At 45.0% G+C, this 27249-nt stretch overlaps 1 long non-coding RNA gene across 2 annotated transcripts; it reads left to right on the forward strand.

Moving 5' to 3' along the window:
* The first annotated feature begins 1137 nt into the window (after positions 1-1137).
* LOC140642287 (uncharacterized) lies at positions 1138-26948 on the forward strand. Of its 2 annotated transcripts, none has more exons than XR_012038774.1 (3): positions 1138-1310; positions 6010-6111; positions 26662-26948. It is a non-coding gene; the product is annotated as an uncharacterized lncRNA (long non-coding RNA). The 2 variants fall into 2 exon arrangements; XR_012038775.1 differs by lacking the exon at positions 1138-1310 and adding an exon at positions 5634-5711.
* Positions 26949-27249: the final 301 nt, after the last annotated feature.

Genomic DNA, 27249 nt, shown 5'->3' on the forward strand with positions numbered 1-27249 from the left:
AGAAGGGCATGCCTCAGGTAGCCTTTGTCCTTTCATCCTGGGTCCAGAAATGGAACCACATGGACCCTGTGCCTGACCCCTAAGCCTGGAGTCCAGCCTGGCTCAGCCAGGCCAGGTGAGCCCAGCTGGGATCACACCAAGGCTGACCTGCAGACCCATTAGCAAGAAAAACAACTATTTGTTGTCCTCAGCCACTGAGACTTTTGAGGCGGTTTGCAGGGAAGCAAAAACTGACTAACCCAAAAGTAAAGTGGGTTTCCATTTGTTTTCGTTTTGATCAAGCTCAAAACCAACTCCTGCTTTTTCCTTTTGTGGATGTGGATCATCTGCGGGGGGAAAAGTAATAAGGCTCGGCTGACCTTCTCCTAGCCCCCAGCGTATTTCTGGGGCATCTCCCAGCATGCCGGTTGCGTAAGGCGGAAAGCTCGGCAGCCTCATTCTCACATTAGCCTGACGAGAAAGTAAATTAGGGCTGTTGGACTCCTGCGCTCCCTCCCCCACCAAGTCACTGCCAAGCCCAAAGTAGAACCGGAAGGCCCGGGGCCCTGGGCTTCACTGAGCCCAGCCATGCCACCGCTTCTCCTTTCAGAAACTGCCAGTTGTTCTTTCTTTCTAGATGTTTTATTTATTTATTCATGAGAGACACAGAGAGAGGCAGAGACGCAGGCAGAGGGAGAAGCAGGCTCCCTGCAGGGAGCCCGGCGCGGGCCTCGATCCGGGACCCCAGGTCACGCCCTGGGCCGAAGGCAGGTGCTCAGCCTGAGCCCCCGGCGTGCGGCTGCCAGTCGTTCTTCTCAGGGGTCGGCGCTGGGGGGCCTGTCCCACTAGTTCCAGCCATGCCTTTTGCCCGCGAGGGTTCACGCTGCCCCGAGTCCTTTGCTCAAAGGCACGTTCCCAAGAAGGCAGCCAGCCAGCGAGGGTCGCCGCCGCAACGTCCGGGGAGCCGGACCCCGCAGACCGCGCGGTGCTCCCCCCCCCGCCCCGGGGCGCCCCCTCGCGCGCGCAGCCCGGGTCCCCGCCGCCCCAGCCCGGGCGCCACGCGGGCGCCGCCCTCCAGGTGGCAGTAGAGAGCCGCTGCCCGCCCGGCCGCTTACGTCACCCTGTTTACCCGGCTCCGGGTCATTTTTAGATCTTAAGATCACAGGATGTTAATTGGGCCAATGATTTCCCATTCGTTTTGGCAAAAGGCCCTCGTTGTGGGCGTCCGGACAGGCACGATGTCCTTCTTGACAATGAAATTTTGCTGCGGGGAGCATGTAGTCGCCGGCGCTCGGAACTTCGTCTTTAGGAGATGGGAAAGCCGCGGCTCGGTACGTGCCCGGGGCTGGCTCCCGGCGCTGCGCTTGGGGAGCGCGCACGGGGGGCCGGAGCTAGGGACCCCGCGCAGGCCCGGCGCAGAGCCAGCCGCGAGCCCGCGGGAGCCGGCTGCCTTTTTTTTTTTTTTTTTTTTTAAACTTCCCCCTTTATCAAATCATTACTCAGCGGGAAAGCATTTGGACTTTGGAACTTGGAGGAATAAGGAAAACAGCTGATTTGGCCAATCTGTGTCCTGATTCATTGTAGGGAGACCCCTTGAAGCTCGGGGGCTCCCGGAGGCGCCTGCCTCAGATGCCCTCACCCAGGAATTGGATACCAACGTCTCATAGATCACACATTTCACAGGCTGGAACTTTTCATGCCAACAACAGCAAGCACCACTTATTTATTTATTACTCCTGATTTCTTGCTCTCATACCCAGCTGCTCACCCTACTGATGAGGACAGGTGAGGCCCAGAGGAGCTAACTGGCCTCACTCACTCTCTCAGCTCCAGGCCTCGGGTAGTTAGTTGGAGCACAAGTAAAAGCATCAAGAGCGCTGGAGTTTCTGGTGTTTCTGCACCGGCTTTGGGGGGTAGGGGCTGGAAGGCGCCAGAGTTTGCCTAGGACTGTGCATGAGGCAAAATAAACAAATAGAATTCCTCATTTACGCAATGCTTTACAAGAAGAGGGTAGACACATCCTATGCTAAAGAGAAGGGAGAGAAAATCTATAATGTTAAAAATAGATGAGCCTCAAAGTTTTTTAAAGTGCCTGTTCCTCTCTGTCCACCTCCCATCTCATCCTTTTAGCACTCCTGCTGCTGCTGCTGTCACATATAAACCACCTCCCAGAGAGGACAAAGTCCCTCTCCCTCGGGTCATGTGCAGTCCCCTGGAGTGATCGCACTGGCCTGGAGAGGTAGATGGTTTTCACGTAGGCAGGAAGGGAAGGAAAATTGTATCCAGTTGGGTTCAACGACCGTTTCTTGAGCTCCTGATCTGTGTCAGCTACTTTTGTCAGAAAGGCAATATAAAGTCATAAAAACACGGAAAGTCACAGTCCCTGCCACTGCACAACTTTGAGTCTTAGTGGTATTTATTGTCAGAGGCAATTTTTGTGCTTTTCGGAAAGCACATGTTGGAGAGAAGAGTTGAAAGAGATTACAGTAGAAAAGGAGAATGTCGAGTAAATAGTTTGGAAAAGCCTACCTCCACTTGGGTGTCTACTTAAGAGTGGGCTGTGGGGTGGGGAGCCCCTGGTTGGCTTAGTGGGTTAAGCGTCAGCCTTAGGCTCAGGTCATGATCCTGGAGTTCCAGGACGGTGTTGGGCTCCCTGCTCAGCTGAAAGTCTGCTTGAACCTCTTTCTCTGCTTCCCCACCACTACCTGCCCCAGCTTGTGTTCTCTCTCTCTTGCTCACTCTCAAATAAATAAAATCTTAAAAAAAAAAAAAAAAGAAAGAAAAAGAAAAGAAAAAAAAAAAGTGGGTTAGGAACAGGGCCTAGCAACAATGGCAGAGCTGCTTGGTGGATGATAGGAGTGTGGCACCCCAGGCACCCAGGAGCTCTAAGGAGCCGGAGGGACGCGGAAAGAAGCAAGAGGGAGACAGTTGCTCAGAGTCAAATGGTTCATTCAAAGACAAGGATTTGAGCCACTGAATTCTCCAAAGAAAGTTCAGGAGTAGGGAGCATAACCTAATAGCTGCCTCCAGTAGGGAGCATTCCCTAGAGCTGCTTGCTTTTAGACCAGCTTCAGTTTCCTGCATCTGTGAATAGGAAATAATATATGAATAGAAAGAAAGAAATGGCCCCAAGTCCACTTATCACCAGTAAACTCGCCTTTTTGAATGCCTTTTGTCACGAACCTGGTGATAATTCAGATCCAACCTAATCACAGGGTAGAGCAAATGGAGAGAAAGCAAACATTGAAATTTTAAAATTTTTTATGCTTATATGAAATTTAAAAAAGACTATTTTTTTAAAAAAAGACTTTAAATAACTTTTTAAATTCTTTTTTTAAATATTTTTTTCTTTATTTATTTATGATAGTCACACAGAGAGAGAGAGAGAGGCAGAGACACAGGCAGAGGGAGAAGCAGGCTCCATGCACCGGGAGCCCGATGTGGGATTCGATCCCGGGTCTCCAGGATCGTGCCCTGGGCCAAAGGCAGGCGCCAAACCACTGCGCCACCCAGGGATCCCTAAAGAACTTTTTAATTGAAAAAAGACTTTAAAGAACTTTTTAATTGTTAGATATAAAACAAATAGAGACAACAGCATAAAATAATCATACGAGTTAATAAATTATAAGGCAAATAGTTTAGTGACCTTGCAACCACCCATGAAAGGAGATAGAACCAGGCCAGCAATCCCAGCAAGAACTTTCTTTTTTTTTTTTTTTCAGCAAGAACTTTCTAAGCCACAGTAACTGCTGCAGGCTCCAAGGACAGAGCAGACAGGTCACTTGAAGGATGTTCTGAAGCCTCCAAGAAACAGATGGCCCTTCAACCATCAACCAAGCAATATTTATGGAGAGGGAATAATGCTGCCACATACAAAATATAGGGCCTCATTCCCACACATTTTACCTGAAGGAAATGAGAGAGGAAAGGGATCAGCATTTACTGAGTACCTACTCTATGCTAAGTGCTTTACTTATGTTATCTCTGAGATCAATTAAGCATTAATGCACACTATAGCTTTGTGAGGTTGGGGTTATAATGCCCACTTTACAGATGAGAAAACTCATGATGCATGGAGAGGTTAAGTAACTTGCCCAGAGTCCCGTGGCATACAAGAGGCGCTCAGCACTTGAAGTCAGGCAGCCTGGCCCCAGAGCCCCATTCTTCACCACCACCCTAGATAAGAAGTTGGTTATATGCTAGATACTTCTGTTTGCCTTTCTAGATCCACTCTCCAACCCTCCCTACTCTGGTCTGTGCTACAAACCTTATCAGTGGGTTCCCTCACTTGCCCTTTGGCTTTGGGTTGGGTTCAGCCAGTGGGTGTCCTGGACAGGAGACCGAAAGGAGAGAGAAGCGGGAGGGAGGCCTGCATGGGGGCACTCCTGGGGCTAGCTACCTCCCTTTTCTCATGGTCACAGCTCTTGTCAGGTGGTTCTAAGCGCACAAGACACATGCTAGAGGTTTCGGTGACTGCATCTCCTCTTGCCCCTTCAGACCTAGGGGTGGTCAAGTAGCTGTTACTTATTGCACTGCCTCTGTGGTTTCCCTACATCCTGCCCACACCTTTGTAAATAGCCCCTTTATTCAACTTTCTTCAAATTACCCAATTTGAGTGTGCCATCTGTTTCCTGCCCAGGTCTGGCCTGATATAAATAGGAAGGCAGGAAAGCAGTTAGCTCTGAGTCCTCCCTCCCTGCGTGGGCAGCATTCCTCATGGGCACAGGACCAGTCACAGGTGAATCAGAATGACCTCTCATTTGAAGGGCTTCAGGATGTTCTCTATATATGGGGAGGGGGTTGGCACTGCAGAGTGAGGTTGACCCCCCAGGCTTAGGGCCTTCTGAGTCACACATGACAAGCCACAAGGGTTTTGGTGGTTGAAAAGATCCGAGGCCTTCTGGGAGAAAGGCTAAAGGGAAGAAACAGAACTGGGCGGGACAGGGGGAGGGTGGGATGTGGGGGTTAGTGGAAGAGGCGGGCTCCCAGAGCCAGAGGGCCTGGGTTCAAATCCCAGCTCCTCCACTTAACAGATGTATGACCTCTGGCAGTTCATTTAACATTTCCATGCCTGACTTTCCCCATCTGTAAGGTTGGATAAGAGTAAATGAGTCAATGAATGCAAATGTCTGGCCCACATTAAGGGTTATAGTACTGAGGGAGATCAGACCTTTGAAAATTTTTGACCTTTGAAAAATATGAGGCAGGGACGCCTGGGTGGCTGAGTGATTGAGCACCTGCCTTTGGCTCAGGACATGATCCTGGAGTTCTGGGATCGAGTCCTGCTTCGGGCCCCCTGCAGGGAGCCTGCTTCTCCTTCTGCCTGTGTTTCTGCTTCTTTCTCTGTGTCTCTTATGAGTAAATAAATAAAATCAAGAAAGAAAGAAAAGAAAGGAAAGAAAGAAAGAAAGAAAGAAAGAAAGAAAGAAAGAAAGAAAGAAAGAAAGAGAAAAAATGCAGGGCAGATTCACCTGCCCCAGTGCTTGGGGACGACGCACTGGGAAGTCAGAAAGCAAACCGAGCAGCAGATTGCCGCAGCTTGGATCCCGGGAGCAGCGTGGAAAGCTAAGGGGGGCATGGAATCCTTCCAGTCCCTCTCAGCCCTGTCCTGATTAGGCTGCCATTTGAGGACACATAGAGCAGATGTCCATCAGAAGACCAGAGCAAGTGAAGTTGCCAGAAAGATCTCACACGGGGTGAAGAAAATTCCCTTCCCTAGAGACTCTCCTTCTGTGAGTTGTCACTTCGCTCTCCCGCCTTGTCAGTTTGTCCCTCCAGAAAGGAATAAGTGTCATCAGCACACAAGGATCCTCTAATATCTCTTATCTTAAACTCTTCTGTGATTTCATGTCCTCTTCCATTTCTCTGGTCCCATAGCAAAATTTCTTCAGAATTGTCTGTAAACACTTCTTCCCTCCTATTCTCTCCTCAATTGATCCATTGGCATTTCAGTCCCAAATTGCTCTCCCAGACCGCTCACTCTTCTCATCACCAATACACTTCACGTTGCTTCCTTTTTATCTTTTTCAGCCTCTCAGCCACATTTGGCCCATTGCGTTGATGCATTTTCCTGCCTCAGCTTCCGTGGATGTGCCGGATCCAGGAGGCCTGGATCCCCCCCTGCCTCTCCAGGTTTGTCAGCATGTGCTGGGCCAGCAAGCCTGCTCCCTGGGAGCTCTTGGGGTATGTAGTGTGGAGAGATGAGCTCATTTAGCAGTTCTTCACGGCGCCTCAGGAAATGGGGGGAAACTTCCATCTTTGCTGATCACTGGACACATGAGGCTGATGGGAGCTGGAGAGGGAAAGGTGGCCAAGGAGAAACTCTGGAGATAGTGCAGGGATGAGCTCTGGTCCGTCCCACCTCACAGCCCTGACAGCTCACAGCAGTCAGATGTTAACATTGATCTCTGCATCTTTATGGACAACTGGGCCTTATTATTCCTTTTTTACAAGGGAATAAAAAATGGAAGCAGGGAGGGTAAGGAATTCATTAATTTTCTTAGTCAGGGTCAGGAGAGGCCATGCCCCAATAGGGCCCTGTGCAAAAGAAGCCTTCATCCTTCCCCACTCATGCCCAGTAGGGTCTCTAGAACACAAAATGCAGTCTACAGCACCTACCAAGCCTTTGTCAGATTCCTCTCTTGAGCAAACCCAGAGCAGATTTGGGACCAGAGCTTAGTCCCAAGAGCTTAGCATCACTATTCTTTGTCTGTCCTGGGTACCTTGTTTTTGTGTACTGCGGGAAAGTGTCGGGGCAAAGAGGGAATAAGAAAGGGGGTGAGACAAACACAGGAAACAGCTCTTTTTAGTCTTGTCTGCAGAGACTGTGCCATGAGGATGAGAGGCAGGATCTCCCTCAGTGAGAAAAGCTCTAGAGAAGCCAGTGGTGGTCTTTAGACTTTACATATTATAAATGTCATGGCCAGGTTTTCAGAACCAATATGGAGCTCTGGTGGCAAAATGTCTGAGGGTTTCCTATTCCTCTTTGCTGCTTGGAAGCAGCATCCAGGGTCTCTGGTAAGGGATGTTTTAGGTGAGGATGGTGGTTTCGTTCCCCATTGAGGCAATTTTAGGAGATGGGGTTTCTGGTCCTTGCTTCCTTCTGTCCCATACCCTTGAACCAATAGCCTTCTTCTGCACACTTATCTTCATCTCTTGCATCATGTCTCTGAAAGCTAATGAGAAGTAGAATGTAGGGGCACCCGGGTGACTAAGTTGGTTGAGTGTCCGACTCTGGGTTTTGGCTCAGGTCATGATCACAGGGTTGTGAGATCGAGTCTCATGTCTGACTGCGCCTTCAGTGAGGAGACTGCTCAAGATTTTTTCTCGCTGCCTGTCCCCCAACTCATGCTCATCTCTCTCCCTCTCTTTCAACTAGATAAATAAATAAATCGTTTTCTTAAATAAAAAATGTGAGCTGCACTGCATAGTAACCAGATGGTTTGTTTGAGCTCACCTACGCTCTCAGAGCCTCAGTTTCCCCATCTTTGAAATGCAAATAATAAGAATCACCTTGTGGAGTTATTGTGAGGATCAGAGTCAATATTCATTTGGTTTTCACACATGTGCATGGCTGGTGCTCAGTAAGCAGTGGCTGATATAATAAAGCTCCCACTAGGCTTGCCTTTTACCTAAATCCCTTCCTATATAAAAAGATCTGGTGAATCACTTATATCAACAAGGATGCTTTCAGCTATAAGCACAGAATATCCAACTGAACTTAAGAGTAGGGGAAATATATCATCTACTTAAGAAATCCAGAGGTAGCTTCAGGGATGTCTGATCCACAGCTTAACAATATCATAGGGGCCACACATTCTTCTGTGTCTCTGATCTGCATCCTCGGCCTGGGTGCTTCGTCTCCTAGAGATCCTGGAGTCCTGGGATCGAGTCCCTCATCAGGACCCGATCATGCTTTCAAATGATGGGCACAATTCTAGATGTCACTTGGAAACACAACCACTTCCAATAGTGGGAGAGGACTGTCTCTTCCTGTGTCTGCCTTTTTAAGCAAGGAAATCTTTCTGAGAATCTACCTGGCATACTTATCATATCTCATGAACCAGAACTTTCTCATGTGCTTATGTTTGAACAAAAAGACAATTGGTACGGTTGGTTGTTCCAATCAGCTTTTATCCTGAAGCAGGAAGGATGGTTATTGGATAGACAACCAACCAATGATCTCCTCCACTATTTGTTTAGCAATATTAAAAAAAAAAAAAAAAGGTTTATGGAGCACATATTAACTGCTTGGGCTCTGGAGGTACTGACATCATAGTTTTATGTCAACCACTGAAAATTTAGAATGTAAATGTAGAGATCTTGACTCACAGAGAGGAGATGCTCAGGAAATGTCCTCTGAAGCAAGGAGCCAAAGGGCAAGGTGGAGGTGCCAGGTTCATTCATGGCCAGGAAGCAGTATCTTGGAAGCAGGGCTTGCCAAGAAGGTGAGGGAGCTCCCCAAGCTTCAAGCTGGCACTCAGCTCCCAATTATGATTCCAGAATTATTAGCTTTGATTCTGTGAGAAAGGAGCACATCAAAGCCAGAATCCTATGAATTAAAATGTTGACTAATCGAGCTAATTATAGTTCAGTCATCTGAATTTTCACACAATGAGCCTGAGTTCTCATGAAAGCCTTCTCTTGGGCAGGAGGAGGCTTTGATGATGAAGCAGCTATTTATGTCCTAGACCCAGTCCTCCCCATTCTGGCCAGGGAATCCCTGCTGGAGTGCCTTTTGCCCACTCAAACCCTTTATGGGTTCTGTTCCAGGTTTCTTGAAAGCTGAAGCAAGCTCAGTTGAGGGGGAAATCATAAAGATGTTGGGAGCAAGATTCTCCTCCCTGGAGAAAGATCTAACCAGTGTGTCAGAATGTCATGATGAGATTCTCTTCGTTTTCAACTTTATTCCAGATTTAAAAATACTTAGGTAATTTACATAGCCTAATTATACTTTAGAGAGAAATTTCTCACTTAACATGTCTCAGTTATCAGATGCAGAATGGTATAATAAATTTTAATCACTGTTTAGATGTTCTTTGCTGCAGAGTTAGTAATATAGACTAAGCCTAAATCTTTGATGAGCTACTGACTACAGTTTTGGTTGTCACAACCAGGGAGGATGGATACCACTGGCGTCTAGTGTGTGAGGCCAGGGACACTGCTAAACATCCTCCAATATGCAGTTTAGACTCCCATGACAATGATCTGACCCAGAATGTTAGTAGTGCTGAGGTTGAGGAACTCTATGTTAAAGGGTGAAGGTCCACTCAACACTGGTCATCCATTCAAGGTCACAGCAAGTTTGCTTAAATGGTGTTACCTGCCACCAAAAGATATGCTTTGGCAGGTTCCTTTACATTGTACATTTGTGAAAGAGATCTAGGAATAAAGAAATGGGTGAAATCCATGGCAATCTAGTCTCGGGTCTTATGGAAGATGATTAATTCCTCCTGGCCAGTGTGCTTGCTTTTCAGATAGCTAGCACTTGATGAATAACGATAATGTTTATGGATGCATGGGCCCCTGACGAGGCACTTCTGTGTGGACAATTAAAGCAGTAGATATATAGAATATGATCCACTCAGTACGTCCCCAAACTACCTCTTTTTAAAGGAAGTTTTAATTAATTCTCTTGTAAATACTACAGAAGCAATAACAAGTTTTAAAATTGTGCAAGATCTAGGTATGAACTAAAGACTCTTTTTATTAAAATTAACTGTTATCAAAATGTATGCAGATCAACGAAGGGAGCTTTAGGCCTTCGTCTAGCTTCCTGGTCCTCCTGACCCAGGGTATTTGGAGCTTGAAGTTAATTTGTCTTTTCAACACACTTTTAACTGTAAATATGTTCTGTTCTGTCTTGTTCTTTTGAAGAAACACCACTTAAAAATTGTTTTAATGAACACATGCACGTAATTAAAAAATATAGGGGTGCCTGAGTGGCTCAGTCGGTTACACATCTGCCTGCAGCTCATATCACAGTCTTGGGGTCCTAGGATCGAGCCCCACATCGGACTCCCTGCTCAGTGAAGAGTCTGTTTCTCTCTCTCCCTCTGCCTCTCCCCCCCCCCAAAATAAATAAATCTTTTTATAGAAAGTCAAATAATATACTAAAAGTCCAGTGAACTTTGGCAGTTTCCTTCCTCATTTCCTCTCACACCCCCAAGTCTTCCCGGGTTTTTTTTCTCGTATTTACATATTGCCGTATTTTAAATAATCCGCATGCGCTATTCTTTTTTGGTTCCTGTATTGATAAATAAGGATTTAGTGCTCTTTTTCAGTCATCCCTTCCCTATTCCTCCCTACATTCTCATATTATAATTTTTGATTAAATTAATGTTTGGCGTTTACATTATTATATACATGCAAGGAAAGCAGGGCATCATAGTGTACTATTATTTTTCTTTGTTACTTTTTATTTTTCCTGATATTAACAATTGCCTTGCTTGTTCACTGGCAACTACTTTAAATTTCTTTCCAAAGTATTGCACTTGTGACCTAATTTCTCTTTGCGAGGCCAAATTTAGCTGACATTCTGAGTTTTCAGCCCCCAAATGCCCTCTACCTCAGGTCTCACTAGAAAGGAGACTCTGACCTAAGATGCAGCCCATTTCCCATCATTGGCTGTCATTCTTCAGTCACAGCTTTTCATCTCCATTTAAGAACCTAGCTCCTGGGGTGCGTGACTGGCTCAGTCTACAGAGCATGCGACTCTTCTTCTTGGAGTTGTAAAGTCGAGCCCCTTGTTGGGCGTAGAGTTTACTTAAAAGAAAGAGAGGGAACCCAGCTCCAGCACTTTCTGTGGCTTCTTGCTAGGGGCCACATTAGAGCAAATACATGAACCCTCGACACAACTGTACCCCCAGTCACACATCTGGGATTCAGTTATTAAACAACCAACAGTGGTTTCTTCAGAAAGTCTTAAGGGCTGATGGTGGCTCCAGTACAGGTGATCACAAATTCAGTAGCTTCTAAAAACTAAAATCAGGGGCGCCTGGATGGCTCAGTGGTTGAGCATCTGCTTTTGGCTCAGGTCATGATCCTAGGGTCCTGGGATTGAGTCCCACATCAGGCTCCCCGCAGGGAGGCTGCTTCTCCCTCTGCCTGTGTCTCTGCCTCTCTCTCTCTGTGTCTCTCATTAATAAATAAATAAGATCTTTGAAAAAATAAGTAACATTTAAAATAAAAAATTTTAAAAACCCCTAAAACCTAAAAACACATTTCAGCTTTCACAGATTGCAGCCTCTAAAACCTTTTCTCCTTTTTGGCTTGATACTGTTGCTAGCTGCCCTTTGGATCCACAGACTTTAGGTTGCCTAACTAATAATCTTGGACTGTGAACAATCCAGGGGTTTGTTTAGAAGGGTGTCAAACCAGAAGCAACCCTCTCTGGTTTCCACTTTCTCTGAGCATGGTCTACCATACCCCCAGGATTTATTGCTTTGTTCCTCATCCTCTCTACAAGCATCGATGCTGTTACCAGTCCATGGAAGCCTCATGTTCCTGCCTCCTGTGGGTCTGTCATAGAGGAGGAGGACTCCAGTGTTGAGGAGAGCAAACCTCATTCAAAAATTTGCATGGTTCAATTCCTGCAGAGGAAGGGCCCAATTCAGCAGAGGATCTCCATGAGAAGAGCTCATCTCCTGAACTGTGCTGGCCTCTCAGGATGCCTGTAGCAGTTCCAGACTTAGCTGATCTGGCCCTGGCCTGCCTGCTCCCGGAGGATGCTTGATCATGTCAGCTTCCTGGCTTTCGCCTGCCATGCTCGTGTCTATTCCTGTCCCTTCTCTCATGGAATTTCTTCTCATCCAAACTGAGCAGTCAGGGAAGGAAGTCAGGCAGTCTCTGCTGTAAAACCTTGAAGTGTCCTAATCTCTCCCCAGACTCAGTGACCCCTACTGCTAACAGAAAGATGGATGCTGGAGCACTAGCACAGGATCTTTTCTTGAAATGCAGCTCTGGTTTCTTTCTACTGCTACATCTCTGCTCAATTCTACACAGAGAACAAAGGGATTTTTATGGCGGCAGACACACCCCACATTCCTAGTTTACAGAATTTATTTTTAACCAGAACTACATTTAGAAAGATGTGAGCAACTATAACTAGTAATAATAGATGGAAGAGGAGAAGATGTGCGTGTGGATTCATCTTCCTGGATATGTGTGGCTCCACTTGATATTTAAAATGGTCTCGAGTTCCCTGGGCTCACAGGCACTGTCTGATGGGGGAGGTGGTAAGGAGAGAGACAGGTGGGAGTGGGGAAGCTGACCTAGGATTAAAAATTAATTGTGCTCAATTTTTAAATTAGATCATTGTAGGCAGATGGCTATGAATTTTAATATGATTTCATATTTAACTTTTTCTGAGGAGATTTAAACTCTATTATTCACCAACTGGGCAATTTATGAACTCACATTTCAGCTTTAATTCCACCTCAGCGCAAGTAGAATTATAGGGCTGGACAAACTGTACCAATCATCCTCCGTTGTAAAGAACCACACCCAAAGCCAACCAGGGCAACAGGGATCCCTAACACATTTTTTAAGACTTCTAATTTAAGGTATTCTACAGCCAGTCTCCCTTAGGAGCAAATTCTGGTGTTCCACTTTTCCATTCTGTACTTCCTCTTTCCCTGCTCCATGTGCCTGGGTCAACAGAGGAACCACCACCCCGGTTCCAGGCTCCATCAGCCTCAGCCTCAGCCCCTCTGGGCGCCCACATGCCTGTTCTGTGGGCTGTGAAGTGGAGCGCACTAGATCAGGCCACAGCCCTGGGCCAAAGGAGGAGAAGACTAAATAGGGAGGGCCCTGCCCACTTAGGGTATGGGAACTAACCTTATTTTGGAGGCTTGTCCCATGAGGGAGTTTGGTCTCTTTTCGACACAGGGCCCAAAGGGAAAAGAAAGGCTGGGCAAGGAGTGGTACTACAGGGTCCTCCTTGGATGGTGTTGTATGACAAGGATAGAGTGCAGGCAATAGCAGAAATGCAGGGATTGGATCCAGTAGAGATGTGGTCCTAGAAGAGCTGAGCATTTGTAAAGGTATCAGCAAGTAGATGAGGGCACAGAGAAGAGTATGCTTTCTTCTGGGGAAAGAAATCTGCAAGAAGGCCAGGTATCAGGATCCTGCATAAGCAAGCTGGGGGTCAGAATAATTGTCAAGTTCTAGAGGAAAGATGGGATCACTTCTAGTGGCCGTGGCTGATGCAGCTCTTCTCATCATGCCCCCTCTCTCTGGACACCTGATTGCATCTTTGGAGTCAGTGACCATTTTGATGACTTCCTATTTTAGATCTCCAGTCTATCCCCCTTTCCTGGACTCCAGACCTTCATATCCAGCTGCCCACTGGAGCCCTCCCACTTTCATGTCCAAAGAAACTCACCAGCTTTCCCCAACATGCTACTCATCCTATGTTCTTTGTCCCAAGGAGAGCACTTATTCTTTTTGTTTGTTTGTTTTTGTTTTTTGTTTTGAGAGCACTTATTCTTGACTCCTCCTTCTCACCCACCATATTTAGTCTTTTATCAAATCCAGTTGCATCTGCCTACTGAATAGCTCCTGATTTTCTCCCTTCATCTTCACTGCTGAAGCCTTAGTTCAGGTCACTAACACCTCTCACTAGAATTTGCACCACAGCCTCTTATCTATTCTGCCTGCTTCTAGACATGCATGTCCTTTGCCAATCCTTCCCTAAATGCAACCTTGATTGTATCTCTCTTGCTTAAAATCCTTCACTTGGTGCCCATTGTCCCCAGGAAAAAGTGTAAAACCTGTTAGTGTGACATAGAGCCTCATGACCTGCCCCTCTTGCTGCCTATCATCACCTCCTGCCCCTGCCGCCACATCATCCCTCAACTGTACTGAACTCCTTGCAGATCCCTGAGGAAGCCCTAATTGCTCTGGACTCTACAGCTATGTACACAAAGTTCTCACTTTCTTCCTCTGAAAAATTTTTGCTTATCTTTTGGGATTCAATTCAAAGTATCATCTCAAGGATTTCTTCTTTGGGTAGGCACTTCTCCATGTGCTCCCACAGCTCCAGACTCCTTCTGTCCTCCTGGTTGTATCTTCCTACCAACCTCCAGGCAGAAACTGGATTTTTTCACTGAGGAGCAGTATGGCAATGGGGAGAGACTGTGGGCTTTGGAGTCAGCCAGACCTGTGTTTGAAAACCAAATCTGAATTAAGACACCCTGGACAAGATTCTTATCATCTCAGTATCTCTGTGTCATTAGCTGTAATCCTCCAAGCTGTTATGAGGATTAAGCATGGTAAATTTATGAAGTACTTGGCATTGAGCCCAACACATTGTAGATGCTCAGTAAATGTTGGGTGAAGGGAATGTAGGAACAGAAGCTCCAAATAGGTGTAAGGGCTTATGGTCAGTTGTGAGAGATGCCTATGTGGGTCACTGTGACCTTGGCCATTTATGCAGAGAGATGGCGGGATGGGGTAGAAATAAGGCCATACTCTGACTAGAGAGGAAAAGCTAACTGAGCAGGAGTGAGGCAACATCCAGGCTAATGGAGAGCAAGACAAGGCAGACCAACAGTGAATGCAGGAGGTCTCCTCAAGATTGCATGCAGCATTTGACTATGACAGGGCCATTGCTGAAGGCCTGGCTCCAAGGGTCACACTTGCCAAGTGCCGTAAGCTGGCACTGAACAGTGGGAGGCACATTTTCACCCTCACTCTGGGGCTTTGAAAACACACTTAGCTGGTCCCCATCTCCAGGGGTTTGGTTTCAAGTACTGTAAGGTAGACCTGGGACTGGGCATCTTTAAAAGGTCTTCAGAAAATTCAGATGTAGGGGCACCTGGCTGGCTCAGCTGGTGGAGTGTGTGACTCTTGATCTCAGAGTTGTGAGCTGGAGCCCCACACGGGGGGTAGAGATTACTTAAAAATAAAATCTTAGAACGAATGAACAAAAGGAAGGAAGGAAGGAAGTCAGTCAGTCCAGATGTAGGTAGGGCTGAGAATCACTACTCTAAGGTGAAGGCAGCCTAGTCTGAGAGGTGCGGGAGTACCACACCTCCCAGACCAGTAGGAACTAAGTTTGCCCCTAGGCTCCCAGAGTGTCCCCTCTGGAAGGAATACATGGCAGGGGCTGGCTGCTACTTTCTCACCTGCCCTGGTTGGGACTAAGCTAAATTAGAGCTGGCCCATCCACAGACCAAGTGGCAGGGAACAGGAAAAGACAATGGCAGGAAAAATAAAGCTAATGAATACACTCATCCTGATCTCAAAACTCCATCCTGCTTCTGCAGCCCCTCCCCTGATATAAACCAATTGCTCTTTAGGAGAAAGGCGGTCTTTTGGGAGGTGATGGAATGGAACACCTTGCTTGCCTTCATATCCCCTCCAACAGCAGAGCAGGAAGCCAGTGAGGAGCTACTTTTCACTTCTGGGGAGAAGCTCAGAGATGGCAGCGTAGGGCTCAAGGCCATTCTAAGAATGTAAAGAATTTTTTTGGATAAGAAGTGAATTCCCAGCCAGCTGCAGCAGACTCTTAGTTTGAAGATGTCATAACCAAGAATGATCAAAAAGTAGGGGAGGAACTCATTAAAAAATTAGAATCAGCTGACACTTATTTGAAAAATGCCTAGTTATCTACTCTATGGATTTCCACAACTTATACCTAAAACGTAATCAGGATGCTGATACCTATTATAGTTCACAAGAGATAGCCCCACCAAGAAGTGGCATCATGAAGAGACTTCTAGTAAAAGCTGTCCTTTATTTTATCAGCCTGGTCCTCCCTAGACCCTACAAATATTTAATCATGCCAACCTGATCAAAAGTCATTGATCAAGGGTTGCATGCAATGAGTTGCATGCAAAAGTCATTGATCATTGTTTGCATGCATTGCAAACAGCCTCCTTCTCAGCCTCTGCCTGGGAAAAATAAAAAGAGAGGGCCACTGGATCAGCAAGAAGTAAAAGCAAAATCTCTTCCCCTGGACTTTCAATGCAGGGGCATAGCCCAAGGGAGGAAAGCAGATGAAGTAAAAAACAAAAACAAAAACAAAAACAGAACAAACAAAAAAAGCAAAGGGTAAGAGGATAACTTGTTACTAACTTTGATGTGTCCCCACCTCCCCAGCCCTGCTCCCCTCCAGCACCTTCATACTCCTATATACACACCTACTCCTCTTCCCATGTTACTGTAAACTCAATGCTGTACAAAACTAAAGCTTTTGTGGCCACAAAGTATTCCCTGCCCACGCCCCCAAAGCAGGAAATTTTGTAAAGTGGTTCACGGTCCTGGAAGGTATCTAATTGTAGAGAGACCTGAGAATAAAGGGTCTCCTGTCCCCTGTGGGCAGAGACTCAATACAGACTATTTTAGTTCAATCATCTCTTCCTTTTTGGAAATTAGCAGCTCAAGTCTCTATTGATTTAACATGCTGTCCCTGTGATGCAGTGGGGATTTCACACAAGTAATGAGGACAGGCTGTTCTGTGATTATTTAACCCTTCTGGTCCTTTGTTTTTGTGATTTTCTCTAAAATGAAAACAGCCTGAATATGTGAATGTATTAGAGGGAACAAAACCAATTCTTGCAGGTCCTCTTGTACATTAAATAAATATATCCAACTACATACATTCAATATATATATTGAAATGTACTGTAGCAGTAAGGAAATTTGAGTCTGTGTGTCTACAATGTACTCCGAACCACAGATATTCGTGTAAAGGAGCAGCCTCCAGGATGCAGTAGGACAATAGGAAGAGACAGAAGGGGGAATGGGAGGCAGGCAGTGAACAGGCTCCTTGATTTTCTTTCTCAGGTCTGTGCCTCTTTGTCTTTGAGTCGTCTGGGGCTATGCTTGCTTGTGATGATATCAGCTTGCTGAGGGCAGAAATTAGGATGGTGAACTAAATCAGGCCCCATAACTTCAGTGTAGGGAGAAGGAGGACGAGGGAGGCGAGGAGGCTGGAGCTGCTGTTTAGAGTACAGTAAATGGAATAATTGTCAGGATCGATCAATTACTTTATACAAAATTGAATTGTCAGGGAGGATTCTTCCCTCTTTGGAAGGAAGAAGCAAAGTCCTCTATTCCTTGTGATTTCAAGGACTAGGAAGGTCTTCTAAATTAAGGGAAGGGAGAATAAAACGAGAAGCCTTATTACCCAGGCCATTTGGCAGATGTCCCGTGGACACCCGCTATGGGCAAAAGCCTGAGCTGGGCCAAGGAGAAACTCCACTTGTGCCATGGACTTGGGAGTTGCAGGGGTGGAGAGGTCACACTGACATCCTGGCTTGTGCCAGACAGTGTCTCAGTCTCACACACTATTATAAGTTAGTTAAATTTGTCTCTAGAATCCTCCTCCCCATGCTTACCTTGTCCGGGGTCATCGTTGTGTGGTCAGCAGATTTTGCTCCTGGGGCTCCCAGCCTCAACTGTTCCCTTTCATTTCCCCTCCCCGAGCTGATCTGTTCTAGTTTCTTCTGTCAGACTCCAAGCAGGGCGGTAGAAAGAACACCTGGTTCTGCCCCTAAAGGGTGAATTTTGGCCAGTCATTTCATTTCTTTTGAGTCTCAGCTTTTTCTGCTAATCAGGATAATAGTAACACTTGTCTTGTCTTGTGAGGATTAAGCGAATGATGAATGTGAAATTACCTACGGCAGATTTGCATAGAGAATGTCGCACATGCCAGGCACTGCGATGAATGTGGGCTGTACCATATCCCACCTCATCCTTCCAACAGCCAGTAATGCAGGCGTTCTCCTGGCCATTTACAGGTGGGGAAACCGAGGCTTAGAGAGATTAAGTAATTTGCTCAAGTCACTGCTAGTTTATGGAAGTGTCCAGATTTGAATATGGTTTGAATAGTCTTACTCTAAGGTCCATGCTGGTAACCACGGTGCCCCACTGCCTCTATAACCGCCCCTGTAGAATGCTGTGTCAGCAGGAGATCATTTTATTAGATACAGCTAGCACACAGTACCGTTCGTTCTTAGATTGGAAGGTACCAAAGATCATAGCATTTACATATAAAAAAATGCAGAGCAATTGACTTACATAGAACACAGGTTTTTACAGGTGAAAGGGGTTTTTGAGATGATCCAGGCTTATGGTTTGCAAACTCTGCTTCCCAGAGTAAGTTCTGCTTTTATCTCTTTTCAAATGTATTATTAGGGTGGGGGGACAGGGTAACTGGGTGACAGGCATTAAGGAAGGCAGACAATGAGATGAGCACTGGGTGATATATTACATGGTAAATTGTATTTAAATAAAAAAATTAAAAATATTAAAAAATAAAGTAACAAAATAATAAAAAATAAAATTCATTGTTATTTCTAGGCAGCATTTTGTCTGAAGAATAAATCTAGGGCTTACCCTTTTCTAATTCACTATCATTTTACAGTGGTCTTTTAGGGGAGCATTTTACTAAAGCCATAAGAGAGAGACACAGGGCCCCTGGGTGGCTCAGTTGGTTAAGCATCTGCCTTTGGCTCAGGTCATGATCTCAGGATCCTGGGATAGAGCCCAAGTCAGGCTCCCTACTCAGTGGGGAGCCTGCATCTCCCTCCTCTGCCCTTCCTCCCCACCCCTCTTGGTGCCCTTTCTCTTTCTCAAATAAATAAAATCTTTAAAAAGGGAGAGAAAGAGAGAGAGAGACTCATGGTTTCCCGACTTCTGGTCCAGGTCTCTCTTTACTCCTCAGTCCTATCGCTTGGTACAATGTGTCCAATATAGTAAAGATTTGGGAATATAAAAATTAACAGTCAGGAGAGACTTCTGCAGAGAAATATCTTGAGAAGGCACATAGGTCTGGCTGATCTAAAGCAAAGGCATGGTAACCAGTAAAAAGTAACGAGGCATGGTAACAAATAATTTTAAAAGATTTAGGAGAAGGACTTAGAAATGATGTCAGTGATGACTATGATGAAGTTGTCTCCTATGGGAGTAAGCAGAGAAATACCATCACATCACATGAGGCCCTTAAATTCAAGGATTCATTCATTCAGCCATCATTTATAAAACGTCTACTCTATACCAGGCACTGTACTAGGCAGAGGGACCACAAAGATGAAAGACAGTGTCCCTGTACCCAAGAGGTTGATTTACTGGAGTAGGGGATGAGATCCAGAGGCATTAGCATGGTGAGAGCAGTGACAGAGATTTACAGGGTCCTGGGACTACTTTGAGAATGGACATTTTATCCTGCCCCTGGTAGCAAGAGGGTGGTGGTTAAGTAACCTTCCTGGAAAATAAAACATCTGAGGAGAATTCAAATTCGAGGAGACTGACCTAAAAGGACACTGTTCTCGCCTTAGGTAGAATTGAATTGAAAAGTAGAAACTTTTCAGATGAAGCAGAGATAGGCCATCCCGTTAGGCTCCTTGACCATAAGCCACAAACCGATCAAACCCAAACCACACTGCCTCAGGGGTGTTGCTAACTACAAGTTCTGCTTTCAATTACTATAAATAGTTTTTAAAAGATGATTTCTTCTCATAGAGATGAAAACAGCGATTCCTCAGAATGAGAGCCAGGTGGCATGTTCCTCGTAATTACTTAGATCTCACCTCCTGTGAGTGATTTCCAAATAAGTGTACGCTATGGGAGCCATGCTACATAGCTACTAGATGCTTGACAAAAAATACAAAAATGAACTGTACTAATTATAGGAGGCTAAATTGCTAAAGGAAATGGACCACAAGATACAATGGCTGAAATCCAGCACAATTCATCACTCATGGAACAGGACAAATAGACCAAGATATCAACAGCTTTCTTCTACTTGAGGAATCATGCTCCACACTCCCTTCTCTAGATTCCACCTCCTAGGGCCTCTGTCTTGGGGTGCCCGGGTGGGTGGCTCAGTCTGTTGAACATCCAACTCTTGATTTCACTTCGGGACTTGATCTCAGGGTTCTGCGAATGAGCCCCTCATACCGGGCTCCACACTCAGCACGGAGTCTGCTTGTCTCTCACTCTCCCTCTTCCTCTGCCCCTCCCCCTGCTCATGTTATCTCTTTCTCTCTCTCTAAAATAAATAAATAAATAAATAAATAAATAAATAAATAAATAAATAAAATCAATCAATCTTAGGGCCTCTGTCTCTCTCTATCCAACTAGAGGAAGGGGAAAGTAAGTGTGAATACTTTTTTTAAAGAGCTACACCCAGGGGGCACGTGGGTGGCTCAGCTGGCTAAGCATCTGCCTTTGACTCAGGTCATGATCCTGGAGTCCTGGGATCAAGCCCCGCATCAGGCTTCCTATCCATTGGAAAGTCTGTTTCTCCCTCTCCCTCTGCCTGCTGCTCCCCCACTTGTGCTCTCTCACTCTCTGTCAGATAAATAAATAAATATCTTTAAAAAGAGAGAGAGAGAGAGAGAAAGGAGCTACACCCAGGACTGGCACATATGGGTTCCCTTCATGTTTTATTGGCAAAGATTTGTCACGTGGTCACATATGGCTTCTGGGGTTGGTAGGAAACGTAGTTCCAGGCTGAGCAGCTGCCACAACTCTGTTGATACAGATGAGGAAGATTAGGGTAGGTAGCTACTGTCTTCATCATGTAGATGGAAAGAAAGAAAATGGACCATCACAAAAAATCTAAGTTAGAATGTTACTAGTAGGGCAGCCTGGGTGGCTCAGCGGTTTAGTGCTGCCTTCAGCCCAGGGCCTGGTCCTGGAGACCTGGGATGGAGTCCCATGTTGGGCTCCCTGCATGGAGCCTGCTTCTTCCTCTGCCTGTGTCTCTGCCTCTCTCTCTCTCTCTCTCTCATGCATAAATAAATAAAATCTTAAAAAAATATATAATGTTACTAGTAAGAGTGCCTCCGGGGTGCCTGGGTGGCTCAGTTGATTAAGCATCTGCCTTTGGCTCAGGTCATGATCCCAGGATCCTGGGATGGAGCCCTGAATTGGCTCTCTGCTCAGTGGGGAGTCTGCTTCTCCAACTCACTCTGTGATCTCTCTTGCTTTTGTACTCTCTCTCAAATAAATAAATCAAGTCTTTTAAGAAAAAAAGTGCCTCCAGCTCCAGAACATTTTATAAATACTTGCTTGTAAAGTCAATTGTAATGTCAATACCTGACCACACCCTTAAACCTGTTAATAAATGGAAAATGTGGGACTACAATGAGGTGATTGTATGTTGCTTGTCAAAATCTTGATTAATTTTTTAGAATTATTTAAGAAATATGACAACTAGATAAATAATGTTAACAGCAGGAAATCATGGGAAGCTGTCAGAATTTTTCAATCAGAGCAGTTTTTTCACCCAGCAAATTTTTTTCAATGTCTTTCTGTGCTAAATACTTTGGGGTAACCTAAACAAAGAAGATACTATCAGGCCTCCTGGACAGCTCTGTCGATTGGGCGTCCAACTCTTGCTTTTAGCTCAGGTCACAATCTCTGGGTCCTGGAATCAAGCCTTATGTCAGGCTCCATGCTTAGTGGGGAGTCTGCTTGAAGATTCTCTCTCCTTCTTTTACCCTTCCCCCATACTCTCTCTCTCCTAAATAAGTAAACAAATCTTTAAAAACAAAAAGATGCTGTTATTTAAAATTGTATGTATGTATATATACAATTAAGATTTAAGTAGAAGTGATGCAAGGCAACGATACTGTTGATTGCCAGATGGATTACACAGAAAAAAAGGGTAGGTATGGTCAGAAGGCATAGAGAAAGCAGGATTTGAGCCAAGTCTTAAAGTGTGGGCAAAGTGTTGATAGGCATAATGGTTGGGAAGGCATTATATGCATGAAAGTTCCTGAATCAAAAGAGAATGAAACACATGTGAGGGACAGAGGGGCGATCATCATGAATGAAGAAAAATGGATAACAGTGATTCATTATGGTGGTGACTGTCCATGAGCAAGGCAAGATGAGAGAAATAAGGAGTTGAACTTCTGCTTCCTAGGAGGAAATGAAGAATGAGGTAGAAAGTAGTGTGTAGCTTAAAAAGCTAGGTTAGGCTAATACACCTCTTTATTGAAACATTTTGAAATACCATTTAAATAGGTTATATTTGGGGGCACCAGCCTGGCTCAGTTGGTAAAGAATGTGACTCTTCACCTCAGGATGGTGATTCAAGTCCTGCATTAGGCGTGGAGATAGATAGGTAGATAGATAGATAGGTAGATAGATAGATAGGTAGATAGATGGATAGATAGAATTTACTTATTGAAAATATTTGAGGAGCACCTGGGTGGCTCAGTCATTAAATGTCTGCCTTTGGCTCAGGTCACGATTCCAGTGTCCTGGGATAGAACTGCACATCGGGCTCCCTACTCAAGTGGGGAGCCTGCTTCTCCTGCTCCCCTTGCAGTTCCCCCCACTTTTACTCTCTGGTTCTCTCTCTTGGTCAAAGAAATAAAATCTTTAAAAAATTTTTTTGACTTCCTTTTTACAAGCCTGGAGATGACTTCAAGTTTTGAAGCACTTGAAAAATACTTCAGGCTAAAAATAAGATTCTACTTAGCATGATGGTGACTGGTACAATTCACTTAATAAGCCAATAGATGATTGAATTGATAAATTGCTTGATAAACACCTTAAGATAGGTTCAGAGAATAACCACAGGGCATGCAGAATTCTAAAAATTTTTTAAGGAATTTATTTATTTATTTATTTATTTATTTATTTATTTATTCATGAGAGATACAGAGGCAGAAAGACAGAGACACAGGCAGAGGGAGAAGCAGGTTCCCTTTGGGGAGCCCGATGTGGGACTTGATCCCAGGACCCCGGGATCACACCCTGAGCCAAAGACAGATGCTCAACCACTGAGCCACCCAGGCATCCCTAAAAATTGTTTTTAATTAGTTAATTATTTTATTGAGAAAGAGAGCACGTGAGTAAACAGGAGGGAGAGTCAGAGGGAGAGGGAGAGGGAGAGGGAGAGAGAGAACCCCAAGCAGACTCTGCTCTGAGCATGGAGCCTGACATAGGTTGCAATCTCACAACCCTGAGATCATAACTTGAACTGAAATCAAGAGTCAGACACTTAACTGACTGGGCTACCCAGGTGCCTCAGGGTAGGCAAAAGTCTAAAGATAAGCCCCAGATTCCTGTCCACTGGTTTTTCAATCAGAACTAATTTAGTAATGCTGTGAAGAAATTTTGAAAATGTAATTACAGTTCCAAGTTAGTTGACCTGAAGATATGGAGAGTTGAGCTATCAAGCTGAGCTTTTTCTCTGGCTGGTAGCAGAAGAGGAAGTCAGAGAGATTGGAAGGGAAGGATTCCCTGGGTCACTGTTGACTTGAAGTTGAAGGAGAACATGTGAGAAGGAGTGTGGGTAGCTTCTCTGAGCAGACAGTGGCCCCTAGATGACAACCAGCAAGAAAATGGGGACCTCAGTCATAAGATACCAAATGCTACCAATAGCTCAAATGGAGTTGTAAACAGATTCTTTTTGAGAGTCTCCAGAAAAGAGCCCAGTCTGGTCAACACTTTGGATTTTGACCTTGTGAGACTCTAAGCAGAGAGCCCAGGTGGGCTGCCCAGAATTCTGACCCACCGAACCGTGAGCTAATAAATGAATGTTGTTTTGAACTGCTAAGTTCATGGTGATTTGTTACATAGCAATAGAAAACTCATATAAATGGATACCTGAATTCAATTTAAGCAGGGGTTGTATACTTCAAGACTCGGTTCTGATCCTCTGTGAAGTCTGCTGATCATCCCCAGAGTGATCTTTTTCTCCTGTCTAATCCTATAGGATCTCATTTTTACTGTTCTGAAGTTAGATATCACGTATTGCCTGGCAGTCTGTGTACCTGACCTTCCTTATTGCCCCTAAATGGTAAGCTCCATGGGAGAAAGAATCGGTTCTTTACAGTCTCTCCTTCTTCTACAGTCTGGGAATGTCAGAGGAGGTGGTGGGCAAGCCAGGTTTTTTGAGAATCTTCTATCAACAAAAGCAAATGAAATGATCTTGAGAAGGAGCAAATGGCTATCGTTTTCTCTCAGTAAATAAGACTGAGACAACATTCAGTTGCTAAGATCAAGGTTACAGATCTCCTGTGAGTGCCAGGGTGCTATCGCTACATAATGGGCAAACCAGAATGACTGGTCTGACTCAGAAAGGTATAATTGAGACCCTTCCAGTTATGAGTCTGTTTTATTCTTAGTGCCAGTTATTACCCCACCACCATGGCTTCATCCTGCCCCTGTTTGCTGCTGAGGCTATGACCGTGGCAGGGTGACGAGGCCTAGCTTACAAATTACAACGTTCTTTTCTTAAGTAATCATGTGAAAACAGTCTCGCTCGCCTCTAGATGCAATATCCTTTATTTCTGAGAAACTCCTTAATGCATGTGTATTTCTAAAATGGGTGGATAAAATCTTCTTACCTTTATTCATGATTCACTAATGCAAATAACTTAAGTTCTCAAAGCTCATCTTATATACCCATAGACTGATTCTGTAGCAAGGTAGCAGTGTGCTCACATAGTTCTGAAAGAGGCATCAGAGGGCCTGCTCCTGAGCTAGGAATTAATTTCTCTTTCATTCCCCTGTGGTGGCAAAGGAAGAACGATCCCCTTTTGAGGCGACCTATGGTGCCAGAAGGAGTGGCCCTAGGGTGGCAGGCGGACAGTCCCTGAAATAGAAGGTTTGCTTGGGACTATTGTTTAACCTGAAATTGGAATGCCCAGTTTTCAGAGACTCTCAGGACACTCAATGGTGGTTTTATTTGTTAAGGTTCAGAAACTAAATCAAATGCAAGTTTGGAAAAGATTTTTCAGATAAAGAAGATTTTAAAATGTACTAGCAATATCTTTGCTGGCCTCGTGTGCTGCAATGCCCTTTTATTTTTAGATGGAGCGATCTTCCCCTTTTCCAGTTTTGTAGTAATTCAGAAAATATCCTGAAGTCCTCCTGCTCAGTAACAACGCCACCCACCCCCCTTCAAACCACATTCGTGTCCAAATTCGGGATATTGTATCTTCAAAATATCTTTCAAAACCATTCTCAGGGCACCTGGCTCTCAGTAGAGCTTCTGACTCTTGATCTTGGGGCCATGAGTTCGAGCCCCACATTGAGTGTAGAGATTACTTGATACATGCACACATAATAAATGCCTTCCTCATTTCTCCATCCTTCTCATTGCCTTGGTTAGGGTCCCCAGTATTCCAGCCATCCTCTCCTGTACACCAAAGCCAGAATGATTTTTTTTTTTAGGCTTTATTTATTTATTCATGAGAGACACACAGAGAGAGGCAGAAACACAGGCATAGGGAGAAGCAGGCTCCATGTGGGGAACCCACTCAATCACTAAGCCACCCAGATGTCCCCAGAGTGATTTTCTAAAACATTAGTCCAGTTCTGTTTCACTTAAAATCCCCTGTCCCACTGCTGACAGAGGACACTTCACACGCCGCAGCCAAGACTGATCATGCCTTTGGTTCACCAGCCTTGTCTCCTGCCTTCATCCTCTTTCTTTATTTCTTCAATGTTTCTCAAAATGTAGTCCCAAGACCAGCCCTAAGAAAATCACCGCATACTAAAATTACAATTCCTGGGTCCTGTCTGAGGTCTACACAATCAAAAACTATGGGATGTGGGGCCAGAACTGCGCTAAATCCAGCAGTGATTCTCAGGCAGCACACAGTTTGACAGCTGCTGGTAGCCTTTCCAGACTACTTCTTCACGGTGCCACATTCTCTCTTCCTGCTTTTGTGCCCTGTGCCCTGCACAGACACACACTTCTTTGCCTAGCTGAATTTGGACTGTGCTTCTAGAATTGTTCCTTTTTTTTTTTTAAGGTTTTATTTATTTATTCATGAGAGAGGCAGAAACACAGATAGAGGGAGAAGCAGGCTCCTTGCAGGGAGCCTGATGTGGGACTTGATCCTGGGACTCCGGTCTTGGGACCCCAGGATCACACCCTGAGCTGAAGGCAGATGCTCAACCACTGAGCCATCCAGGTGTCCCTGGAATTGTTCTAAAAGCTCTTTAATAGTCACCTTTAGGAAGCCTGGCCTGACTCCCCTAGGCTGCATTGCCCTTAAGGCAAAGAATTGCAGTTTGTAATTGCTGCCAGTTACCTGTCTGTCCCCCCACCAGGTAAGCTGTTTACAGACAGGGGCTATTTCTTGCATCTCTGTCCCCAGAGCCTGGCAGAGTGCTGGGAATGTAGTGGTCCCTGTTAAGTATCTGTGAGTGTATGAATAAACAAACAAATGCACAATTTTCAGATCTTATTAGGAAAACCATAATCTGATGAGTTGTGTGTGGTTTTTTTAAAGAGTTTTATTTATTTTTTTCATGAGAGATACACAGAGAGAGGCAGAGACACAGGCAGAGGGAGAAGCAGGCTCCCTGCAAGGAGCCCAATGCGGGACTCGATCCCAGGACCCGGGATCACACCCTGAGCCAAAGGCAGACACTCAACCACTGAGCCACCCAGGAGTCCCTGATATAAGAGTTAAAAATTAAAAGGAGTTCATGGGGCACCTGGGTGGCTCACTTGGTAAGCATCTGCCTTCAACTCAGATCATGATCCCGGGGTCCTGGGTTTGAGCCCCACATTGAGCTCCCTGCTCAGCAGAGAACCTGCTTCTCCCTCTCCCCTCTTCCTGTGTTCTCTTTCTCTCTCTCTCTCTCTCTCAGATAAACAAATAAAATCTTTAAAAAAAAATTAAAGAGAGTTCTTAAACAAAGGGAATTTGTGCTTTTCTCTAATGCAGAATATGGTAAATTGTCATTTTATAGATGAAAATACCTGCTTCTCTGGAGTTTGAATTTCTTCCGGGTGGTGTCCTGAGCTCTGATGCACTGTGCCACGGGAGAGATGGATTCATCTGGGTGTTAGACAGTCCCGGGCTCAAACCTCAGCCCTGCCAAGTACCAGCTGTGAGACTTCAAGCAAGTTGCTTAATTTCTCATTACGTGAATCAGAAAAGTCTTTTACATATGCAGAGAAAATAATATATCTACTCATAGAGGGAAAATGGGATGTGTGAAATAAAATGTATAAGACATAGCAGGTGGTGAAAAAATGCATATTCTTTTTCATTTATTTAAAGGAGCTTAGATCGTAACTGAGTCTCTACTGTATGTCAAGTATTTTATTAGATGTTGGGCATGGAAGAGGAATGCAAAAAACATACATAGAATGATATATTCTTATTCAAGAGATAGTGTCTCAAAGGAGCCTATGATGTAATAAGGATTATAAAAAATTTATAAGTCAACTTTATTAATTTTTATGGAAAAACCAAGAACTCAGCTACAAGGAGATTGCTAGTGGTCTTCCAGAATTCATCTCTCCTTATTTCACAATGTTAGAACCCCTCAGTG

Source organism: Canis lupus, chromosome 11 (assembly GCF_048164855.1).
Source record: "Canis lupus baileyi chromosome 11, mCanLup2.hap1, whole genome shotgun sequence".
Lineage (NCBI taxonomy): Eukaryota > Metazoa > Chordata > Mammalia > Carnivora > Canidae > Canis > Canis lupus.